This window comes from Rhineura floridana, chromosome 8, assembly GCF_030035675.1.
Source record: "Rhineura floridana isolate rRhiFlo1 chromosome 8, rRhiFlo1.hap2, whole genome shotgun sequence".
Taxonomy (NCBI): domain Eukaryota; kingdom Metazoa; phylum Chordata; class Lepidosauria; order Squamata; family Rhineuridae; genus Rhineura; species Rhineura floridana.
In genome coordinates this window covers 104,167,042-104,188,236 of record NC_084487.1, presented here as the reverse complement: position 1 = coordinate 104,188,236, position 21,195 = coordinate 104,167,042, and positions in this window count along the sequence as shown.

The following is a 21,195-nucleotide window of genomic DNA, read 5'->3' as shown; positions in this document are numbered from 1 at the left end:
AACGACAGGCAATTCCCACCTTGCCAAAAGATCAGGATGGCTCTGTCAGCAGTGGGCCTTTGCAGCCATGTCAGAGGAAGTCTTGGCATGGTTTCAACCCCCCTCCCCTAGTGTGGTGAATCAAGCTATGTTGTGCCTGGGCAGGGCAGGGTGGCTATTTAAGTCCTGCTCCACCCCTTCTTGTCCTTTTTCTGGCCTTGTATGGTGGCGGGCCAGGTCACCTCTGTTGGGGGAATCCTTTGGTGGTCTGGGCAGGGTGCCCTATTCCTCTGGCAGGCAAAGCTGTGAGGGAGAGGTGGCTGCATTAGCAGCGCCTGGCAGCTATCCAGCAGCAGCTGAGGGAGAGGTGGCCATGTTAGCAGCTTTGCAGAACTTGTAGTGGCAATCTGGTGGTGGCCGCATTGGAGCCGCGAAGACCTGATCAGCGATCAGGTGATTGTGTGGGAGCACAATTTTGTGGGCTCTCATGGGCCTGCAGGGTTTGGAACTGGGACTGGAGCCAAGCAGTCCTGTGGGGGGGAAGGACTGTAAGCACCCCCCTTTTTCAGCCTGGGGACCTGCCCATTCAGCAGCTGTTTTGGGGAGATAAGACCTGGCAGCCATTCTGGGGCCTTGTCAGCCTGTTTTGCAGAGGCCAGGTGGGTGGCCTCAGGTTTTCTTGGCCATTTTGAGGAGAATTCTGATTGCAGCAGCCATTTTGAACAGGACTTTTGGCTCCAGCAGTCGTTTCAATTAGTTCCCCCTCCTTTTTTTTTTTTTGGTAGCAGGCCTCGTATGAGTAGGCCTTTTGTGGTTTGCCTATTAGCAGGGCCTTTTGGGGCTATAGGCTGAAGCCAGATCTGGAGTGTAGTTGACCACTCTATTTTTCTCTTACATTCAAGCAGTAGGTGGGCAAATTTATTGCTATTATGCCTCCTAAGAAAGGCATGGGATGTCCCAAAGGGAAGAGGAAGCCCCCAAAGCGCCCCGGTTCAATGGCAGCTTGATGTGCATCAGGAGGCTTCATCATCTGAGGGTGAGGGTCCTGATATGGCATCAGTTTTGGCACGTATTGAGTCTCTGGAGAAACTGAACTGTCAAGTCTTCAGAGGGTGGACAAAAAAAGTCTAAACTGGTACAGGGAAAGAAAGATAAAAAGGTCACTTGTGATACTGATTGAAATGCTGTTTTGGACCATTTAAAAAAATTTTGGCAGGGTGTCCTTGCCCAATTGGTTAAGAGTTGTGTCCCACACTTTTATCTTTGCAGATCATTTTGTATAATCAATCACTTAATTGGCTTTATCTAAATAAATGTGCCCCTTGTTTTACCCACACTTCACCTTGTCTCACCTCTTCATTTCCCAGTTGTGGCTGCAGTTCTCATGCTGCAAGGAGCCTCTTGATGTTTTGTGAGCACAAGTTACAATGCATGCTCATGTGCAGCCACTATTGCTGAGCCTCTCACTCTCTGCTAATGCAGTGTAGGCAGACACAGGGCAGAATCATTACCTTCATTGCTTTACATATTTATTTACAATGTTTATAGGCCACTCTATAACAAAGTTCTCAGGGCAGCTCTCAATAAATAAAACAATTTAAGACTCAATAACACTAACAACAATTAAAGAATAATATAGCGTAAAAGCAGAGGTTGCAGACAGTAAAAAACAGCTTAAAGCTAAAGGAGGTTAGAAGACCTAAGGAAATACTGATGCATAAATAATAGCTTGCCTAACAGATTGGCAAATTGATATATGGACCTTGGTTCAAACTTCACCCTAAAGTCACCAGCTGCATTTAAGCAAGCTGCCATTTCTTAGCTCCTCTTCCCACTCTGAAATATGGGGATAAGCATACTGATTTACCTTATAAATTTGTTGCTAATGATTATGGATATAAATTAGGTGAAGTGATTTGAATGCTTAAATATTATAAAGTACAATCCGATCATAAAGGACATCACACTTTCAGCATATCTGCCTCATATATACACAAGAATTACTGGGGCTGTAGTGTACTGCTTTATTACAATGCTTTCACTTTGCTGGCTAGAATAGTACATTTAATTGCATTTAATACCAGGTCCAGTTTCTAAATGAAGTTCTATGGGCTTCAGTTCTCCTTTTCTCTACAGAATGTTCCAAATCCCTCCCCTCAAATGTCTTTGTGTTTTCCCATTGTCAATTGTCTAAATGTTTTCATTACTTCTTACACTTCAACACCAACGAAATTAGAATGGCAGTTTCCTATCGCTAAAACAGAGGCTGCTTTCTGTTCCAAAATGCACCCTTTGTTTTCTTTTATACACTTTCTTGACAAGCATTCAAAGGGCAGGACTTGACAGAATTAATATAAAATGCAGGAATTAGTTGTAGGATCAGCTCATGCCCAAAATGTGTTTTTTATAGAAAGAGTTGGTTGAAGCAAGGCCCATGCTTGATGGAGAGAAGAACACTTACATCACATGAGGCCCTTAGAGGAAGGGTGGAATTATTATTATTATTGTTATTGTTATTATATTTATATTTATACCCCACCTTTTGGCCAAAGGCCCTCAAGGCGGCTTATAGAAACCACAAATGTAAAATACAATATAAAAATGCATCAATAAAACAATACAAAATACAATCTGCAAAAGTTAAATAACAATACACATAGTAGCTCTTAATAGTGGCTTTATCCATGGTACAAGTAACTGCATAAAATATAAAATAAACTCTACATACTGGCTGTTCACAATATGAAGGATGGATGTAACTATCTATGTTTATGCATTGTATCTGTTTCTGTATTATTAGTCACTTTAGAATTTACAGATGGTATTCAATGCTAGTCCTACTCAGAGTAAACCCATTGGAGTTAATATATATTATTTAAACTCATTCATTTGAATGGATCTACTGTGAGTAGGACTTAGTTGAATACAACCCTATGTGTGGGAAGCAACACACAAATGAAATGCATAAATATGCCTATAAATGATATAAATGATTTATAGACACATTTTACATCCTTCTTCCAGAGTTATAATCATTTATATAAAATATAAATCAAGATTTAAAATAGTTTTAAGTAGTATAAAATGTTTCCAGTAGCACAGGTTAAAATAAGCTTCTCTTGACATGGGAATTTGATCTTATGTTCTAACAACTTTTCATAGAAGATCGTTATGTAGCTCCTGACTACATGACTACATAGTGTATCCTGAATGTAATACACTTAACCGCATAATAGACTGGCTGCATATGTGTTCCAGTCATGACAAAGAAGCAAAGTTTCTAGATATTCTAAATGACTATTCCCTAGATCAGTTGGTCATGGAACCGACCAGAGGGACGGCAACCCTGGACTTAATCCTCAGTGGGGACCAGGACCTGGTGCGAGATGTAAGTGTTGTTGAACCTATTGGGAGCAGTGACCACAGTGCTATTAAATTAAACATACATGTAACTGGCCAATTGCCAAGAAAATCCAACACAGTCACATTTGACTTCAAAAGAGGAAACTTCACAAAAATGAGGGGATTGGTAAAAAGAAAGCTGAAAAACAAAGTCCAGAGGGTCACATCACTCAAAAATGCTTGGAAGTTGTTTAAAAACCCTATATTAGAAGCTCAACTGGAGTGCATACCGCAGATCAGAAAAGGTACCGCCAGGGCCAAGAAGATGCCAGCATGGTTAACGAGCAAAGTCAAGGAAGCTCTTAGAGGCAAAAAGTCTTCCTTCAAAAAATGGAAGTCTTGTCCGAATGAAGAAAATAAAAAAGAACACAAACTCTGGCAAAAGAAATGCAAGAAGACAATAAGGGATGCTAAAAAAGAATTTGAGGAGCACATTGCTAAGAACATAAAAACCAACAACAAAAAATTCTATAAATACATTCAAAGCAGGAGACCATCTAGGGAGACGATTGGACCCTTGGATGATAAGGGAGTCAAAGGTGTACTAAAGAACGATAAGGAGATTGCAGAGAAGCTAAATGAATTCTTTGCATCTGTCTTCACAGTGGAAGATATAGGGCAGATCCCTGAACCTGAACTAACATTTGCAGGAAGGGATTCTGAGGAACTAAGACAAATAGTAGTAATGAGAGAGGAAATTCTAAGCTTAATGGACAATATAAAAACTGACAAATCACCGGGCCCGGATGGCATCCACCCGAGAGTTCTCAAAGAACTCAAATGTGAAAATCCTGATCTGCTAACTAAAATATGTAACTTGTCACTTGGGTCCTCCTCCGTGCCTGAGGACTGGAAAGTGGCAAATGTAACGCCAATCTTCAAAAAGGGATCCAGAGGGGATCCCGGAAATTACAGGCCAGTTAGCTTAACTTCTGTCCCTGGAAAACTGGTAGAAAGTATGATTAAAGCTAGATTAACTAAGCACATAGAAGAACAAGCCTTGCTGAAGCAGAGCCAGCATGGCTTCTGCAAGGGAAAGTCCTGTCTCAGTAACCTATTAGAATTCTTGGAGAGTGTCAACAAGCATATAGATAGAGGTGAACCAGTGGACATAGTGTACTTAGACTTTCAAAAGGCGTTTGACAAGGTACCTCACCAAAGGCTTCTGAGGAAGCTTAGCAGTCATGGAATAAGAGGAGAGGTCCTCTTGTGGATAAGGAATTGGTTAAGAAGCAGAAAGCAGAGAGTAGGAATCAACGGACAGTTCTCCCAATGGAGGGCTGTAGAAAGTGGAGTCCCTCAAGGATCGGTATTGGGACCTGTACTTTTCAACTTGTTCATTAATGACCTAGAATTAGGAGTGAGCAGTGAAGTGGCCAAGTTTGCTGACGACACTAAATTGTTCAGGGTTGTTAAAACAAAAAGGGATTGCAAAGAGCTCCAAAAAGACCTCTCCAAACTGAGTGAATGGGCGGAAAAATGACAAATGCAATTCAATATAAACAAGTGTAAAATTATGCATATTGGAGCAAAAAATCTGAATTTCACATATACGCTCATGGGGTCTGAACTGGCGGTGACCGACCAGGAGAGAGACCTCGGGGTTGTAGTGGACAGCACGATGAAAATGTCGACCCAGTGTGCGGCAGCTGTGAAAAAGGCAAATTCCATGCTAGCGATAATTAGGAAAGGTATTGAAAATAAAACAGCCGATATCATAATGCCGTTGTATAAATCTATGGTGCGGCCGCATTTGGAATACTGTGTACAGTTCTGGTCGCCTCATCTCAAAAAGGATATTATAGAGTTGGAAAAGGTTCAGAAGAGGGCAACCAGAATGATCAAGGGGATGGAGCGACTCCCTTACGAGGAAAGGTTGCAGCATTTGGGGCTTTTTAGTTTAGAGAAAAGGCGGGTCAGAGGAGACATGATAGAAGTGTATAAAATTATGCATGGCATTGAGAAAGTGGATAGAGAAAAGTTCTTCTCCCTCTCTCAGAATACTAGAACTCGTGGACATTCAAAGAAGCTGAATGTTGGAAGATTCAGGACAGACAAAAGGAAGTACTTCTTTACTCAGCGCATAGTTAAACTATGGAATTTGATCCCACAAGATGCAGTAATGGCCACCAGCTTGGAGGGCTTTAAAAGAAGATTAGACAAATTCATGGAGGACAGGGCTATCAATGGCTACTAGCTGTGATGGCTGTGCTCTGCCACCCTAGTCAGAGGCAGCATGCTTCTGAAAACCAGTTGCTGGAAGCCTCAGGAGGGGAGAGTGTTCTTGCACTCGGGTCCTGCTTGTGGGCTTACCCCAGGCACCTGGTTGGCCACTGTGAGAACAGGATGCTGGACTAGATGGGCCACTGGCCTGATCCAGCAGGCTCTTCTTATGTTCTTATGTTCTTATAATCCTATACGTGTATACTCAGAAGAAAGCCCCACAGATTTCAAAGGAACTTACTCCCAGGTAAGTGTGTGTAGGATTGCAGTCTGAATCTTCTCTTTTTGCAATTTTTGCACAAAAGAAAAGTAGAGACATTTCTGTACACAGCAGGACAGCTCATTTCAGCAGGGAAAGAACCCTGGTGATGAAAAATAACTCTTAAGGTATTTTAATACAGGAGGAGTAGACGCAAAGCAATTGGAGCAACACTGGAGTCAAATTATACACAAAATTATTCTTGCCATTGTGTGAGCATTACAAGTGCCTTAACAAAAGACAAAGAAACACACAGTAAACATTACATAAGGCACATTTCAATTAAAGAAGTATAAACGATGAGAAAATTTCACTAGCCTTTTAAAAAACTCTTTTAGCTCGCCTTGGAATTTTTCAAAATGTTTATCAAAGAAGGAATTTTCACATTCTTTGAACTACTTTAAAAATCGATTTAAAAAAAAAAAACCTGCTCTGGGCTTCATCTGTAGATCAGTTACAAAATAATTAGGTTTATCATTTGAGAGACGCCAGCAAAGTTTGGGTGAGCCAGGCTTGGAAACAAAGTTTGGAGGGTCATTAAAGCCCATCTCAAAACCAAGGTGGGTTTTACAGATTTTCCTCTGTGTTAGATTTTGATCAAACTCAAAGAAGAATTCCTGTTTTTCCTCTGCCTCTCTTCCCTATCCCCCAAAGGTGCACAAGAAGAAGAGTGGATGGAGAAGTACATCTCCCATAGTCCCCTATGCCCTGTCTAGGGGTAGGAGAGAAATTCAGTTCAATCTATATTTTAAGGAGAACCTACCATTCCCATGTTTTACATTTTAGGTGCTTTTCAATGTTTTAATTTTAATTCTATTGTTTTATCACTACTTTTATCACTTTAGTTTTGCCGCCCTGGGGTGCTTTGAGAGAAAGGCCATGATATAAGTTAAATAAGTGCTTCCTGAAATGATATGCAAAATGAAACACAACTATCCTTTGAAATTCATACTTCTCCCAATTTTTGTGATGCAGTTGTCCAACCAAAACTGTGTAGAAAAATGTCTGTGCGTGTTATGAGAAAGTGTGCATAAAAATGCATTTCTTAGGGAAAATAACAATTATATTAGGGGAAACAACTTGCAAAAATATATATCTTCGGCAAAAATGCATACATAAATATGCAAAATTAGGAGAACTGCTCACTAAAATTTGGACAAATTTTCCTAAGGACTTTTTATTTACAAAATACAAATAGATGCAGAATGCAGTGAACTGGATTTTAGACTGGAAATATAAGTAAAAGAAAGAATCTGAAACTGACAAATCTGTCCATCCCCAGCTCTATTACAATGCAGTTATAGGACCCCTTAGAACTCCCATAGCCCCCTCCACTCCATCACATTGTGCAATGGGGCAGCAGAGAAAGGAGCGGGGAGCCTCCTTCTGTGTTCCTCCCTGTGTGCTTTTACAAATGCTTCCACTCATACAGGGGCAAAGGAGGAAGCAGCCATGTGTTTGGGAGTAGGTAAAAGCAGTGCTGGGAGGGAGGGGTAATGGGTGGATGGATGGGAGGTGACATCTTTCCAAGCTCTCAGATTGGCCCACAATTTTTTCCCCATGATTTCCTGCTTTTTTCCTCTGGAAAACACAGAAATGTTTTGGGCCAATCCAAAAAGAACCTCAAAGGGTTTGCCAATCCATTTCATTGTAGATGTAAGGTTTATCTGCAAACCCTAGTACAGGTGGAACAAGACATTTACTTGTTGACATGCATGCCCCACATGCAGATCCCCAGCTGCACAGCGAACTGTGCATGCAGACATGTGCTGTGTGTGCAGCTTCCTGCTCCAGTCAAACAGTGAGAGTTGCATATCTAGAATTCACTGGAAAAAGATGAACATTCTTGGCTCTTCAGGAATCAGAGTGAGAGCCTGCTTCTTCCTGATCAACTAAGAGATTACTGGTGAGGTTTAACTTGCTGAAAGGGCTTCATTTTTGAAGACCGAAGTGTTCTGTGCATAGTCCTTTAGATCAGGATGTATGTTTAGAAGCCTGCACAAACAAAGCCTGCTGGTTTATTTCAGATTATCACTGCAAGTCAAATCTTACATGCCATACATGACCAATTAAAGGTGAAGCATCTGCCAGTTTTAAGGTATGCTGTAATCATTTATTGCAAAAGGTAAATGGATATGTGAACATTATTATTATTATTCAGTAACAATGATATGGGAAACCAACAACAGTTATTGTTGCTGTTAGTGTCCTTTTGCCTAGGTAGCCATGTGAAGCTAAATTGGGAATGACAACTGAGAAATCACATTTACTTCTGTAAAAGGTGCATCCAGATGGTAGCATCTCAGTGTAGTGCTTGAATGCCAAACTAGAACCACAAGAACCTGGCAAGATGAATAGCTTCCCAGTGTGCTACTCTCAGCAAATGGACTGAGCTGGTCCTGCACTCACAGCAACTGGTAAGGTGAATGAGCCAAAACAGGCAGGCAACCAGCTCAAGGTGCAGAGATGCTGATGCATGAAGACTGCAGGGATGAATGTGCTTTGGAAGCACATCTGTCCCTCTTAAATTCTACAACATGTATGCGTCCTTAGTCTTATTTATTTATTTATTATGCTATTTATATCCCGCCCTTCCAGCAGGAGCCCAGGATGGCATTAGTCTTGATGTTGTGTTTGTACCCAAACTCTGGCTGTGGTCTCTGGAACACTGAATTCCATGGTGTGCAAATGCACACTAAGATACCGATTTCTTCAACTTCTAAAAATAATTCACCTTGGACTACTTTGTCATCATATTCTTTTTTAATGACGTAGGAAAGAAAGTGAAAATCAACATCAGATGTGTGTCTTTTTAGTGTTCAGTCTGTCCTTTGGTTATACAGATGTAGATACAAAATACTATTTTCTTGTTACACTTGCATAGCTATGGCATCACACAGAGTAACAACTGTCAATGTCACCACAGACTGCAAGAGACATGTGTAGATGAGCCATATATGATCACCACTACTGCTGGTAACAACTTAGTCTAAAGGAGTGCCTCATCAGCTATGCTGCCCAAAGATCAGCTTCAAAAGACCTTCTCTCCATCCCATCAGTCAAAACAGCCAAACTGGTGAGGACTAGAGAGAGGGCTTTTTCAATTGTGGCCCCCACCCTGTGGAACTCCCTCCCAAATGATCTCCACCATGCCCCTTCTATGATGAGCTTCCGCCAGGCCTTGAAGACCTGGCTTTTCAGGAAGATTTTTGGGGTGGGTTAGATTTTATCTTCATTGTTTTTAGATTTTTAATGTCTATGTATTGTATGCCTATGTTGTACGTCACCCAGAGTGGCTGGACAGCCAGCCAGATGGGCGACTAATAAATTCAATAAATAAATAAATAAATTAGTACTACATCTAGCAAATAGTTGTGACAGCAAAAGCCTGTGGAATGTTTGATAGTCAATGCTGGTTTGATAGATGTTGCCTTTCCATTGCTCATGCAGAGTTGCCACTGAAGTAAGACACAAATTAAGGACATTCTCCTCAGGCAAAACATAGAGGGACTTTGACCCCTAATACAACCAGTGAGATTCTTCTGGAGGCTTCTCATGTCCCTACATCATTGCCATGAATCCAAAAGAATTATTCTGGATATTAACAGCTACTATCAACCCTACCACACCTCGATGGTAATTATGCCTAGACTAGTGCAATTGACCAACCCCACTGGTTTGAGAGGTCAGGATAATGCAATATGGGAAGAGGTAACATTAGGACAGTGACCATTGTACAAACTTTGTTTTCTAGTACAGGGAGTGATGGGGATCAGTCTTTTGCCTGGCTATGCATCTACTTACTGAGTGCTAAACTGTGCTGGAATGAACATTATACAGGGTTTGATGCTTGAGGAGTGTATCAGAGATATATTTGATGCTTGAGGAACATGCTGCATTTTGGAGAGCATATATAACACAAAGTTATGTGCTAGGTCACATCTGCCAAAATTTCAGGCCCATATCCTATCCCATGTCATGTGTGTAACCTTACTGGTGCATTCTGCTGTGGAAAGGGGTAGATGGATAATGCAAGCAATACCTATTTGTGGATGCATTCATGAAAAAAAAAACATTCAGGGTTATACACAAGGTGGCAGGATATATATGAACGTAATTGTGATTAACCAAACAGAGGTTTTTATTGTATTAACAAAATGTTTCAGCTTCTGCATTCATCAGCTGCTAACATACAAATGCTGTTACCAAGGTGAGTTATAGAGCTTTGAGGATGGAATGCTCAGAGGGGCTTCATTTGCAGAAGCTAAGTAGTGGTGGTACTGTCCTCCAGGTTCAGGCCATGTGGTGCCAATGTGTCCATGGAGTAAATCCAAAAGTTCTCCCTTTTAGTCAATGCTGCTGGATCTGCTGGCATCTCTATCGCTGTAATGGAAAAGTCCAACAGGCTGTGACCCTCGATGTTAAAATGCTTTGCAAATGGTTGCTCCATTTTTTTTGTCAAAATTGCCAACTTGTGGTTCCTGAAGTGCGTGCGTAGGTCAGTTATGGACTTTCCTACATATTGGATATGACATCCTGGTCTTTTGCACTCGATGATGTAAACTATATTGCAGGACCTGCAGGTGATGTTCTGTTTGATGTAATATGTCCTGCCTGTCCTAGTGCTTGTAAAAGTGGCTGTCTCCCTGAGGTACACACAGGTGATACAGCTTTTGGAGTGACAAGGATGAGACCCTGGATTGGTGATAGGTGGCTTAAGCACAGCTCTCACCAACAGTCTGCACAAATTAGGAGGTTGGCAAAATGCTATAACAGGAGGCCTGCCGATGGCTCTAGTAAGATGTTCAGAGTTTGCCAGCGATGGGTAGCTCTCCCTGATTGCTCGGTGATAGTTAGGAGATGCTGGATGGAAATCTACCACAAATGGAATCCGTTGCTCTCTGCTCTTTGACACCTCAGTATGATGGAGGTGGTTTTCTCTGAACAGAATGGAGGCTCGGTGGATGTTGCAATTGATAATATGTGGAGAATATCCTCTTAGAAGAAGGTGTTCTTTAAGTTCACATCCTTCTCTGCTATTTATCTTCAGTGTTGCAAATAAGTTTGATTCTCAGAGCTAAGCTATACACAATGTTCTTCTTTATATAATAACAATAATAAAATTTTATTTGTGAGTCGCCTATCTGGCCGAATTAACGGCCACTCTAGGCGACGTACAGTAACACAATAATACAACATATAAATCAAAAACAGTCAATAATTAATCTAAAACCAGCCTTCCAATTAATAACATCATAAAAACTAATCCACCCCAGAAACCCCGTAGGCCTGCCTGAATAGCCAGGTCTTCAAGGCCCGGCGGAAACCCATCAGGGAGGGGGCATGTCGAAGGTCAAAAGGAAGGGAATTCCAGAGGGTGGGGGCCACAATCGAGAATGCCCTCTCTCTGGACTTCCGGGAAGGGTGACTTCGCTTGTGCCTGCTTTTTGAGACGAGCTCTCGTCTCAGAAGAAGCTTTTTCAGTTTTAAAATCAGTCAGAACGTTCTTTTTGACTGGTAAAGATTTTCTCCCGGGCAGGGAGAAACGTAGAGATTAACCACAAAAGCCTGTTTTTGTTGGGAGGACTGGATTAATATGGGATACTGATAATGGAAGAATGGATACTGAAATTACTGGACTGAACAGGACTATTGAAGATGGAAGATGGAATTAATATTGATAATGGAAGAATGGCTATTGAAATTATTGGATCTAACAGGCTTGATGAGATGGATTAATCTATATGTTTATTTGGACTATGGCTATGACAACAAGATTATTATGGGATACTGATAATGGAAGAATGGCTACTGAAATTACTGGACTTAACAGGATTATTGATAATGGAAGAATGGCTACTGAAATTACTGGACTTAACAGGATTATTGAAGATGGAAGATGGAATTAACATTGATAATGGAAGAATGGCTATTGAAATTATTGGACCTAACAGATTTGAACGAGATGGATTAATCGACATGTTTATCTGGAGAAAAATTGAAAGATATATCTCTCAAGGAATTGAAACCTCTCTTTGACTTTTTGTGGAAAGAATAAAGTAATGTTTATGAGATTTGATGATTAATTAAGATAACTACTGGAGGAAAGTGATTTTATAATATAATTTAAGAGACAGGATTGTTATATATTGTAGACCTATAACTGATCTGCGACAAATCGGAAGTCAACATTTTATTTTATTGTGTAATTATTTTTGTTTTATTTTGTTTTTTGTCTTTGACAATTTGAATAAAAATTAATGATAAAAAAAAGAGAATGCCCTCTCTCTGGTCCGTACCAGCCTGGCTGTTTTGACTGCAGGGACCGAGAGGAGATCTTGTGTGGCTGATCTCGTCAGGTGGCAATAATTGGTGATGCTGGAGGCGCTCCTTCAGATAAACTGGACTGAAACCATATAGGGCTTTAAAGGTCAACACCAACACCTTGAATTGGGCCCGGTAAACAACTGGTAGCCAGTGTAGATCTACTAACACCGGAGTTATATGATCACGGCGACGGCTGTTCTTAATCAGATGTGCCGCCGCATTCTGTATCAGCTGTAATTTCCGGACCGTTTTCAAGGGTAACCCAACGTAGAGCTCATTACAGTAGTCTAAGCGAGAGGAGACCAGGGCATGTATCACCCGTGGGAGCAGATGGACAGGAAGGTAGGGTCGCAGCCTCTGTATCAGATGTAATTGATAGCAAGCTGCCTGGCTCACTGCCGAAACCTGAGCCTCCATGGACAGCTGGGAGTCAAGAATGACCCCAGGCTGCGGAACTGGTCCTTCAGGGGTAATCTCACCCCATTGAGCACCAGGTCTATATCCCCCAACCTTCTCTTGTCTCCCACGAGCAACACCTCGGTCTTGTCAGGGTTCAGCTTCAGCCTATTCCCTCCCATCCATCCACTAACGGACTCCAGGCACTTGGACATGGTATCCACAGCCAACTTTGGTGAGGACTTAAATGAGAGATAGAGCTGAGTGTCATCCGCATATTGGTGACACCGCAGCCCAAAACTCCTGATGATGGCCCCCAGCGGCTTTACATAGATGTTGAATAGCATGGGGGAGAGGATAGAACCCTGAGGTACTCCACAATTGAGAGGCCAAGGGTCTGAAACCTCATCCCCCAGTGCCACCCGTTGGTGCCTGTCTGAGAGATAGGAACGGAACCACCGTAAAACAGTGCCCACTATTCCTAATCCCTCTAGGCGATTTAAAAGGATACCATGGTCAACGGTATCGAAAGCCGCTGAGAGGTCCAGGAGGACGAGGAAGGTATATTCTCCCCTATCCAACGCCCTCCTCATATCATCCACCAGGGCGACCAAGGCTGTTTCAGTTCCATGTCCAGTCCTGAAGCCTGAGTGGAATGGATCAAGATAATCTGCTTCATCCAAGTGTGTCTGTAACTGTTTGGCCACCACCCGCTCAATCACCTTGCCCAAGAATGGTAAGTTAGAGACTGGGCGAAAGTTATTCAACTCTTGGGGATCCAAGGAGGACTTTTTCGAGATGGGTTTTATCACTGCCTCCTTGAGGGCTGATGGCATTGCACCCTCTTCCAAGGATACATTTACCACTGCCTTGATCCCTTCACCCAGTCTCTCTTTGCAGCTCATAATGAGCCATGAAGGGCAAGGATCAAACAGACAGGTGGTTGGCTTCACGGTAGAGAGCACCTTGTCCACTTCCTCAGAGGGGAGAGGCTGAAACCGATCCCACCGGACCGGAATGCAACTGGCCGGCTCTGGCCCACTACCTGTATCCACGGCGTATGGAATCCTGATCTTCAGGCGCTCGATTTTATCAGCAAAGTGTTTAGCAAATCTATCGCAGGAGGCTTTAGAATGTTCCATGGGTTCCTGAGCAACTGGACTGACCAGGCTTCGGACCACTTGGAACAACCTCCTGGGACAACACTCTGCAGACACAATAGAGGCAGCAAAGAATTCCCTCTTTGTTGCCTTTGTTGCCACTTGGTAGGCAGCTATTGCTGCTCTAACCAGTGTCCGATCATCTTCGGCGCAAGATTTCCGCCACCGGCGCTCTAGTCATCTCACCTCCTGTCTCAGACCCCACAACCCTGGTGTATACCAGGGTGCTATCTGAGCTCTATTCAGGGGGAGAGGACATTTTGGAGCCACCCAGTCTACTGCCCTAGTGATCTCCCTATTCCACTCCATCACCAGGGTTTTGACCGGGCATCCTTCAGTCAGCTCCAAGTCACCCAGCGCATTCAGGAATCCTTTCGGCTCCATCAGGCGTCTGGGGCGGACCATCCTAATAGGTCCCTGTCCCCTGCGGAGGGTGTGTGGCATTGAGAGGTCTATATTCACCAGATAGTGATCCGACCATGACACGGGGTTAGAAAAAACAGCCCCCATTTTCAGAGCACTTCCCTCCCCTCCCGAGACAAACACAAGGCCAATAGCATGACCGGCTACATGAGTGGGCCCTGTATTACTAAGATGCAGTTCCCAGGAAGTCATGGTTTCCATGAAATCCCAAGGGGCTCCAGTGAGAGCGGTCTCGGCGTGCATGTTGAAGTCCCCCAAAACTAATAGGTTGGGGGAGAGCATCCGTACGTCCGAGACCACCTCGAGCACCTCAGTCAGGGAGTCTACTGTGCAGCGGGGTGGGCGGTACACTAGTAGAATCCCTAAACTGCCCTTTGGGCCCAACTGCCAGTACATGCAGTCAACAAACTTGGTCTCGTGGAGACTGGGTCTGGTGAAAACCAAGGACCCCCGATAGGTGACTGCCACTCCCCCTCCCCGCCTACCAATCCTCAGCTGCTGCGCGTATTGGAAACCGGCTGGACACATGGCCTCAAGCATAGGAGCTGAGGCTTCATCCAGCCAGGTCTTCATAATACACACCAGGTCTGCGTTCTCATCCAGGATCATATCATGGATGAGCGTTGTTTTCTGCACCACAGACCTGGTGTTACACAACAACAGTCGAAGGTTGGATGGAGTCCTGCATCTCCCAGTTGTCTTCTGGTTGTGGACAGGCCCGGAACAAGGGATGGATATTATGCATCTATCCCTTGTTCCCCTAAACTGGCGTGGCCTGCCACCCGCGCCTTTCCAGGATCTGCCGCCTAGCCTTTTTATATCATGGCTCCACACCCTCCCCACAGTACCCCCCGGTCTGCACATGCCTCCCTCCCTGTCTGCCAATCAGGCAGGCCCCCCACCCCCAGATAAAATGTACAAAATTGTCCGTGTCTCTCTTGCTTCACGAGGCGAGGTTGGGTCGCCTGCAGCTGGTGAGTCTCTGTTGCCTAGGATGGCAGGATTTCCAGTTTAAATAGGTGTGGGCATCAGTGGGTTTGCTATAGAGATCAGTGGCTATTTTGTTGTTTTCAATGGTGAGAAGGACATCCAGAAAAGGGATGTGCAGATTGTCATTTGTACTATTAAATGTAAACTTAATAGATGGATGGATAGAGTTGATGTAATTTTTAAATTGTTCCAAATTCTCTTTACCGTTTGTCCAGTCCATAAAGATGTCGTCAATGTATCGCCACCATATAAGTGGTTTGTTGATGGCCTTTTTGAGGATCTCCTGTTCCAGTTTACCCATAAAGAGATATGCATATGATGGAGCCATGCAAGTCCCCATAGCTGTGCCTTGTAGTTGAAGGTAGTGTTCTCAATTGAATGTAAAGTTGTTACAAGTCAGGACTAGCGTAGCTAAAGTTGTGAGAACCTCTGTTGGAGGACTGTTCATATCTCTGGTGTTAAGAAACTCATTTAAAGCCTGAATCCCATCATTATGTAGTATATTGGTGTAAAGAGATGTGGCATCTAAAGTAGCTAGTATAGTATTGTTGTGGAATTGATACTGCTTGTTTAAAGACTCAATTTTAAGCAAGAAGTCCTTGGTGTCTTTGATATATGATGGGAGGTTTTGCACCATGTTTTGTAAATTTACATCAATGTACAGAGAAATGCTTTCAGTAGCTGTGTTGTTACCTGAGACAATTGGGCGACCAGGATTGTTGGCTTTGTGGATTTTAGGCAGCATGTAAAACCTTCCAGGGGTGGGATTTGGATTAACAAGGAGATTGGCAGTTTCCTCTTTAAGAAGTTTCCTACTTGAAAGGTTTTGTATAGATGTAATGATATGAATATTGAGATCTGTGGTGATGTCTTTGTCAAGAAATCTATATGTTGTTTCATCCTTTAGTTGTCTTTGACCTTCTGCTAGTACCACAACAGCACCACCCTTATCTGCAGGCTTGATGACAACATCCCTTCTCATCTGAAGGTTCCTTAGGGCTATTCTTTCTTCTTTTGAAATGTTGTCGTGAATAAGAGTTGGTGTGTGGTTGTTGATGACTCTGTTTATTAAGAGAAATGTTTCTAGGACTGGATTCCTGTTAATGTTCGGTGTCCAAGTTTTAGGTGGCAGAAACTGTAGCAGTGGATCTCTGTTGTAGAGGTCTATGTTGTTCTTAGAGTCATCATAAAAAAATTCAGCCAATCTGCATCTCCTTTCAAATGCTTTGATGTCACATTTCATCTGTGCTATATTGTGCTCTCTAGGTGTTTGGCAGAAATTGAGGCCTTTGGATAGAAGCCTAATTTCATTAGGTGACATTTTGCCCGCAGTGAGATATATTATTGTTGTGGAGTCATTTCTGTAAATATATATTTCTATATGAGGAGCAATAAAATAGGGGATCTTACTTCAATGAAGCAAGTTGACCAGATTCTTTTTGTCTTTTCCAGTCCTGTACATCTATTTTCTTATAATTTTATTTTACTTTTACGTTGGCAACATTATTCACAGAAGCTAGAAGGACCTGAATCTTCTAGAGCAGCCTTTCCCAACCTGTGTGCCTCCAGATGTTGTTGGACCACAACTCCCATCTTTCCTGACCTTTGGCAATGCTGGCTGAGGCTGATGGGAGTTGTGGTCCAACAACATCTGGAGGCACACTGGTTGGGAAAGGCTGTTCTAGAGATTTCTGTAAACATAAGAAGTATGAACATATGTATAATTGATTCTGAGTACAGATTGCAGAAACTGCTGTACCTTAGTTGCAGACATTGGATTGTGATGCGTGTTCTTACAGACGGCTTTAAAGGGGAATTAGACAAGGCTATCAATGGCTATTAGTCTTGATGGCTATATGCTACCTCTGGGAGCAGAAACATATCTTGGAATACCAGTTGCTTGGGGACAGCAGTGACAGAACTAGTGACCTCATGACCAGCTTGTAGGCTTCCCTTATTATTTGGTTGGCCATTGTGGGATGTTGGACTAGACAGACCTTTGGGCTGATCCAGCAGGACTCTCATGTTCTGAATGCAGGCTTCTGCCCTCTGTCCTGAATTTAGATAAATTGGTCTATCCCAGCCTTAATTGCTTGCACCAGCTCCCAGAGAAAGTTCTGTATGTCTCTGAAAGTTGTGTATAAGTTTCAGATCATATTTTCAAAGTAGTGTGAAAAAACGAGATCTGGTGGTTAGTCTGATTAATGCCACTGTTTAAAGAGCCAAAGGTATCCTGATATACGGCTTGCAAGTAATTAATTTTAAATTGGATTAAGACATTCCTGGAATTACCAGGAAACACTTCAAGGCTGATTCTTCTTTTCAAGCTCCTTTCTGAATGTTCTTATAAATGGGGATTTGGTATTCGGCCCAAAGCTCTGTAACTAAACTCTGACTAAATGTGAATAGCAAATCATTCCTGATGACATTTTCTTTTCTATTCCTCTTTGGCGATTGGCACTCAGGGTAGAGCAGCAAACTCAGGAAATGGTTCAACATTAGACCGCACTATGTGGTCGTTTTGCTGCCAGAAGCATCAATCTGGTTTAAATAAAATGTAATGAAATTAAAATGCAATAATTTTGAAACACAATTACAAATACTGTGGGACTCAAGGCATAAAAAGGCATTATTCAGAGTGGTGTCTACTGCAACTGATTTAATAGAGGACAGGATGGTATGGGTGACCCTTTAAAATCCAATTCTGATCTGCAAAGAAGTGACTTGCAGGAAAAAAGTGCTTTGCTTAAAAGGAAGATATTTTGCCAGTGTACAAAGACTCACACCTAGAAATGTGAGGTGTGGGGGAGAGAAAAATGAAGCTTTATTATGTTTTACTTTTATCAGTCTGCATAGCCAACACTGTTGTTGGAAGCTGGAATGACAAGATTGTACTCTCTCACTCTCTTTTGCTGCATCCTCCTTTAACATGATGGTTAACTTAATTCTGTTTCCATGGTTTCACAAGCAGCCAATTCACTGAATCAACTCTGCATATAGGTTAAAGGTATAATGTGATGAATATATATTAACCCCACATCCAGAGATTGTATAATCTCAGCTCCTGTTCTATGCTGCAGTTCCCTTCTCCTAAAGCAAAGGAACACTAGGTGAAATCTGAAAAAGTAGGTTGGCTAAGCCCCACTGAAACCAATGAGTTTTGTAGCCTGATCTTGGCTACTAACCATGATGGCTATGTTCTACCACCACTCTTGGAGACAGTATTCTGATAGGGCAACCCGGCAGAGCTTCAGAATACCAGATGCTGGAAACTGCAGGAGGGAGAATGCTGTTGCACCCTGATTGTGGATTTCCCATAGGCATCTGATTGGTTGCTGTGAGAACAAAATGCTTGACTAGATGGGCCATTGGCCTGATCCAGCAAGCTTTCTTACATGTTTATGCTCTTTTCTTAAAGACATTTGAAAGTAAAGGTGCTTCCAGATGGCCATGGTTTTGTGGGAAAGATTGAAGCACATACTGGAAACTTAGGTTTGTTCAGTTCAAGTGGATTAAAGTACTGCCACCCTGATGTAACAAAACAACTTGGGGGGGGAAAGACTTTTGCTTTGCAGTTAGGAAAGTGATCGGGAAATGCACTGAAAAGTATTGGATGAAAGAATGATGAAATGTTATGTTATATTATGTTACAGTTTATTTCTACACCGCCTTTGGGCCAAAAAGGCCCTCAAGGTGGCTAACAAAAAAATAAACACAAATAAAAACACACACATCAGAAAAGAACAATACAGTTTACAAAAACGTAAATAAAAATATTAATATGGTTAAAAAAGCAACAGCAACATCTTTCAATAACAATACAATAACAAATGTCATATTGTCTCAGACGCAATGCTTCTTAATGGAGTTAGTTTGTATGTTCAGCTCCAAGTCATCCAGAGATGTACATGTATGTGTGAAACAGCCCCATGTGCCTTTGCTGGATCTCTTTGCAGGCGTGTAGCTCCTCTCCTTGAGTGGCAGTGCTTGGATGAAAGAACATATAAAGTCCCTGCACATAAATCAGGATTAATGCTAAATAAAGAAGATAAGAGCATTAAGAAGGGCCCTTCTGGATTAGGTCAAAGGCTCGTCTAGTCCAACCTCTGTTCTCACAATGGTCAACTAGATGCCCATGGGAAGCCTGCAAGCCAAATCTGAGCACAACTGCATTTCCCAGCAATTGATTTTCAGAGGCATACTGCCTTGAACAGTACAGATAGAACATAGCCATCATGGCTAATAGCCATTGATAGCCTTACCCTCCATGAATTTATCAAATCCTCTGTTAAAGCCATCCAAAATGGTGGCCATCACTACATTTTCTAGGAGTGAATTCCATAGTTTAACTATGTGTTGTGCAAAGAAGTACTTTCTTTTGTCTGACTGGACTGTACCAAAATTCAGGTTCGTTCAATATCTCCAACTTCTAGTGCTGTGAGAGAAGCCTATCCACTTCCTCCACACCATGCATAATTTTATACACTTTTACCATGTCTTCTCTTCCTCACCTTTTCTGTAAACAAAAAAGCCCCAGCTGTTGTAACATTTCCTCATAGGAGAGTAGCTCCAAGACCAGGCACAGCCAAACCTCCATGTAAGCTTTGTGCAAGTAAATCAGCATCAATGCTCAATAAGCAGGTCATCCGCAGGAGGACTAAGTCAAATTGCTTTCAGTGGAATGTATTCCAAGTCAAGGGTAGTGAGCCAACATACATTCATTTTTAATTCATAGTATGAAACTGCAGAGGCCCATCCAACACATGGTTATTCCTAATGAGCACCACTGAGTTCCATAGAATGATGTCATCACCCTGAGTCAAAGGCATACAGTAGGGCCCAGCTTACCGGCGCTCCGCTTACCGGCCTTCCACTGATGCGGTGGCTTTCCTCCCCTCTTTAAAAGCTGCTTTTGCAGCGTTTTGAGGCATTTTTGCATCATTTTCGCGCAACGCGCCCCATTAAAGTCAATGGGGTTCCGCCTTATGGCGATTTCCACTTTACAGCGGGGGTCCAGAATGGAACCTGCCATATAAGCGGGGCCCTACTATACTTGGTTATATGTTTGACCAAAAGAAGGTGTGTCTGTTGACAGGAGATTATGCAAAGCTGCAGCAGAAAAGGCAATCACAGAGGAGGGTTTAGCTCCCACCTATTTCTTGCTCTGCTAGGTTCTCTTTCCTTATTTGGTAAGAGAGCACTGAAAAATGACCTGGGATGGAAGGCTCACAAATTCTACTACAATTTTTGAGGAAATATTGTTAAGTATGTTGGATAGCTGTCATTTTAAAAAAACAAAAACTCTGGACCTGCACCTTTGTTTCTAACAACATTTGGACACACACAAAAAGGTAGCAGGTCTTTTAAAAACCCAAATCAAATAAGAACTGCATAGGGAAGTCAGACAGGTTCCTATGAAAATGGAAATAGGAACAGAAATTGCTGATGTTTGCTTAGTCATCCCATGACTAAGACCCAGGGCCTGCAGGAAGAGAACATCGCCGCCCAGGGAAGGAGAGTCTGCTGCTGCTGCTGTGGGATCACCACCTCCACCACCCTTCCCTGTGGGACTTCTGCCTGGCAGACCTGCATCCTGCAGGACCAGGCCCCAGGTACCCAGCCAGCTGGGACTGATTGCTACCACCTGTCCCTCTTTGGAGGGATACATAAGCCGGCTGGCTGGGGTGGCCTGGGAGACCCAGGGCCTGCAGGAAGAGAACATCGCCGCCCAGGGAAGGAGAGTCTGCTGCTGCTGCTGCTGCTGCTGTGGGATCACCACCTCCACCACCCTTCCCTGTGGGACTTCTGCCTGGCAGACCTGCATCCTGCAGGACCAGGCCCCAGGTACCCAGCCAGCTGGGACTGATTGCTACCACCTGTCCCTCTTTGGAGGGATACATAAGCCGGCTGGCTGGGGTGGCCTGGGAGACCCAGGGCCTGCAGGAAGAGAACATCGCCGCCCAGGGAAGGAGAGTCTGCTGCTGCTGCTGCTGCTGCTGCTGCTGCTGCTGTGGGATCACCACCTCCACCACCCTT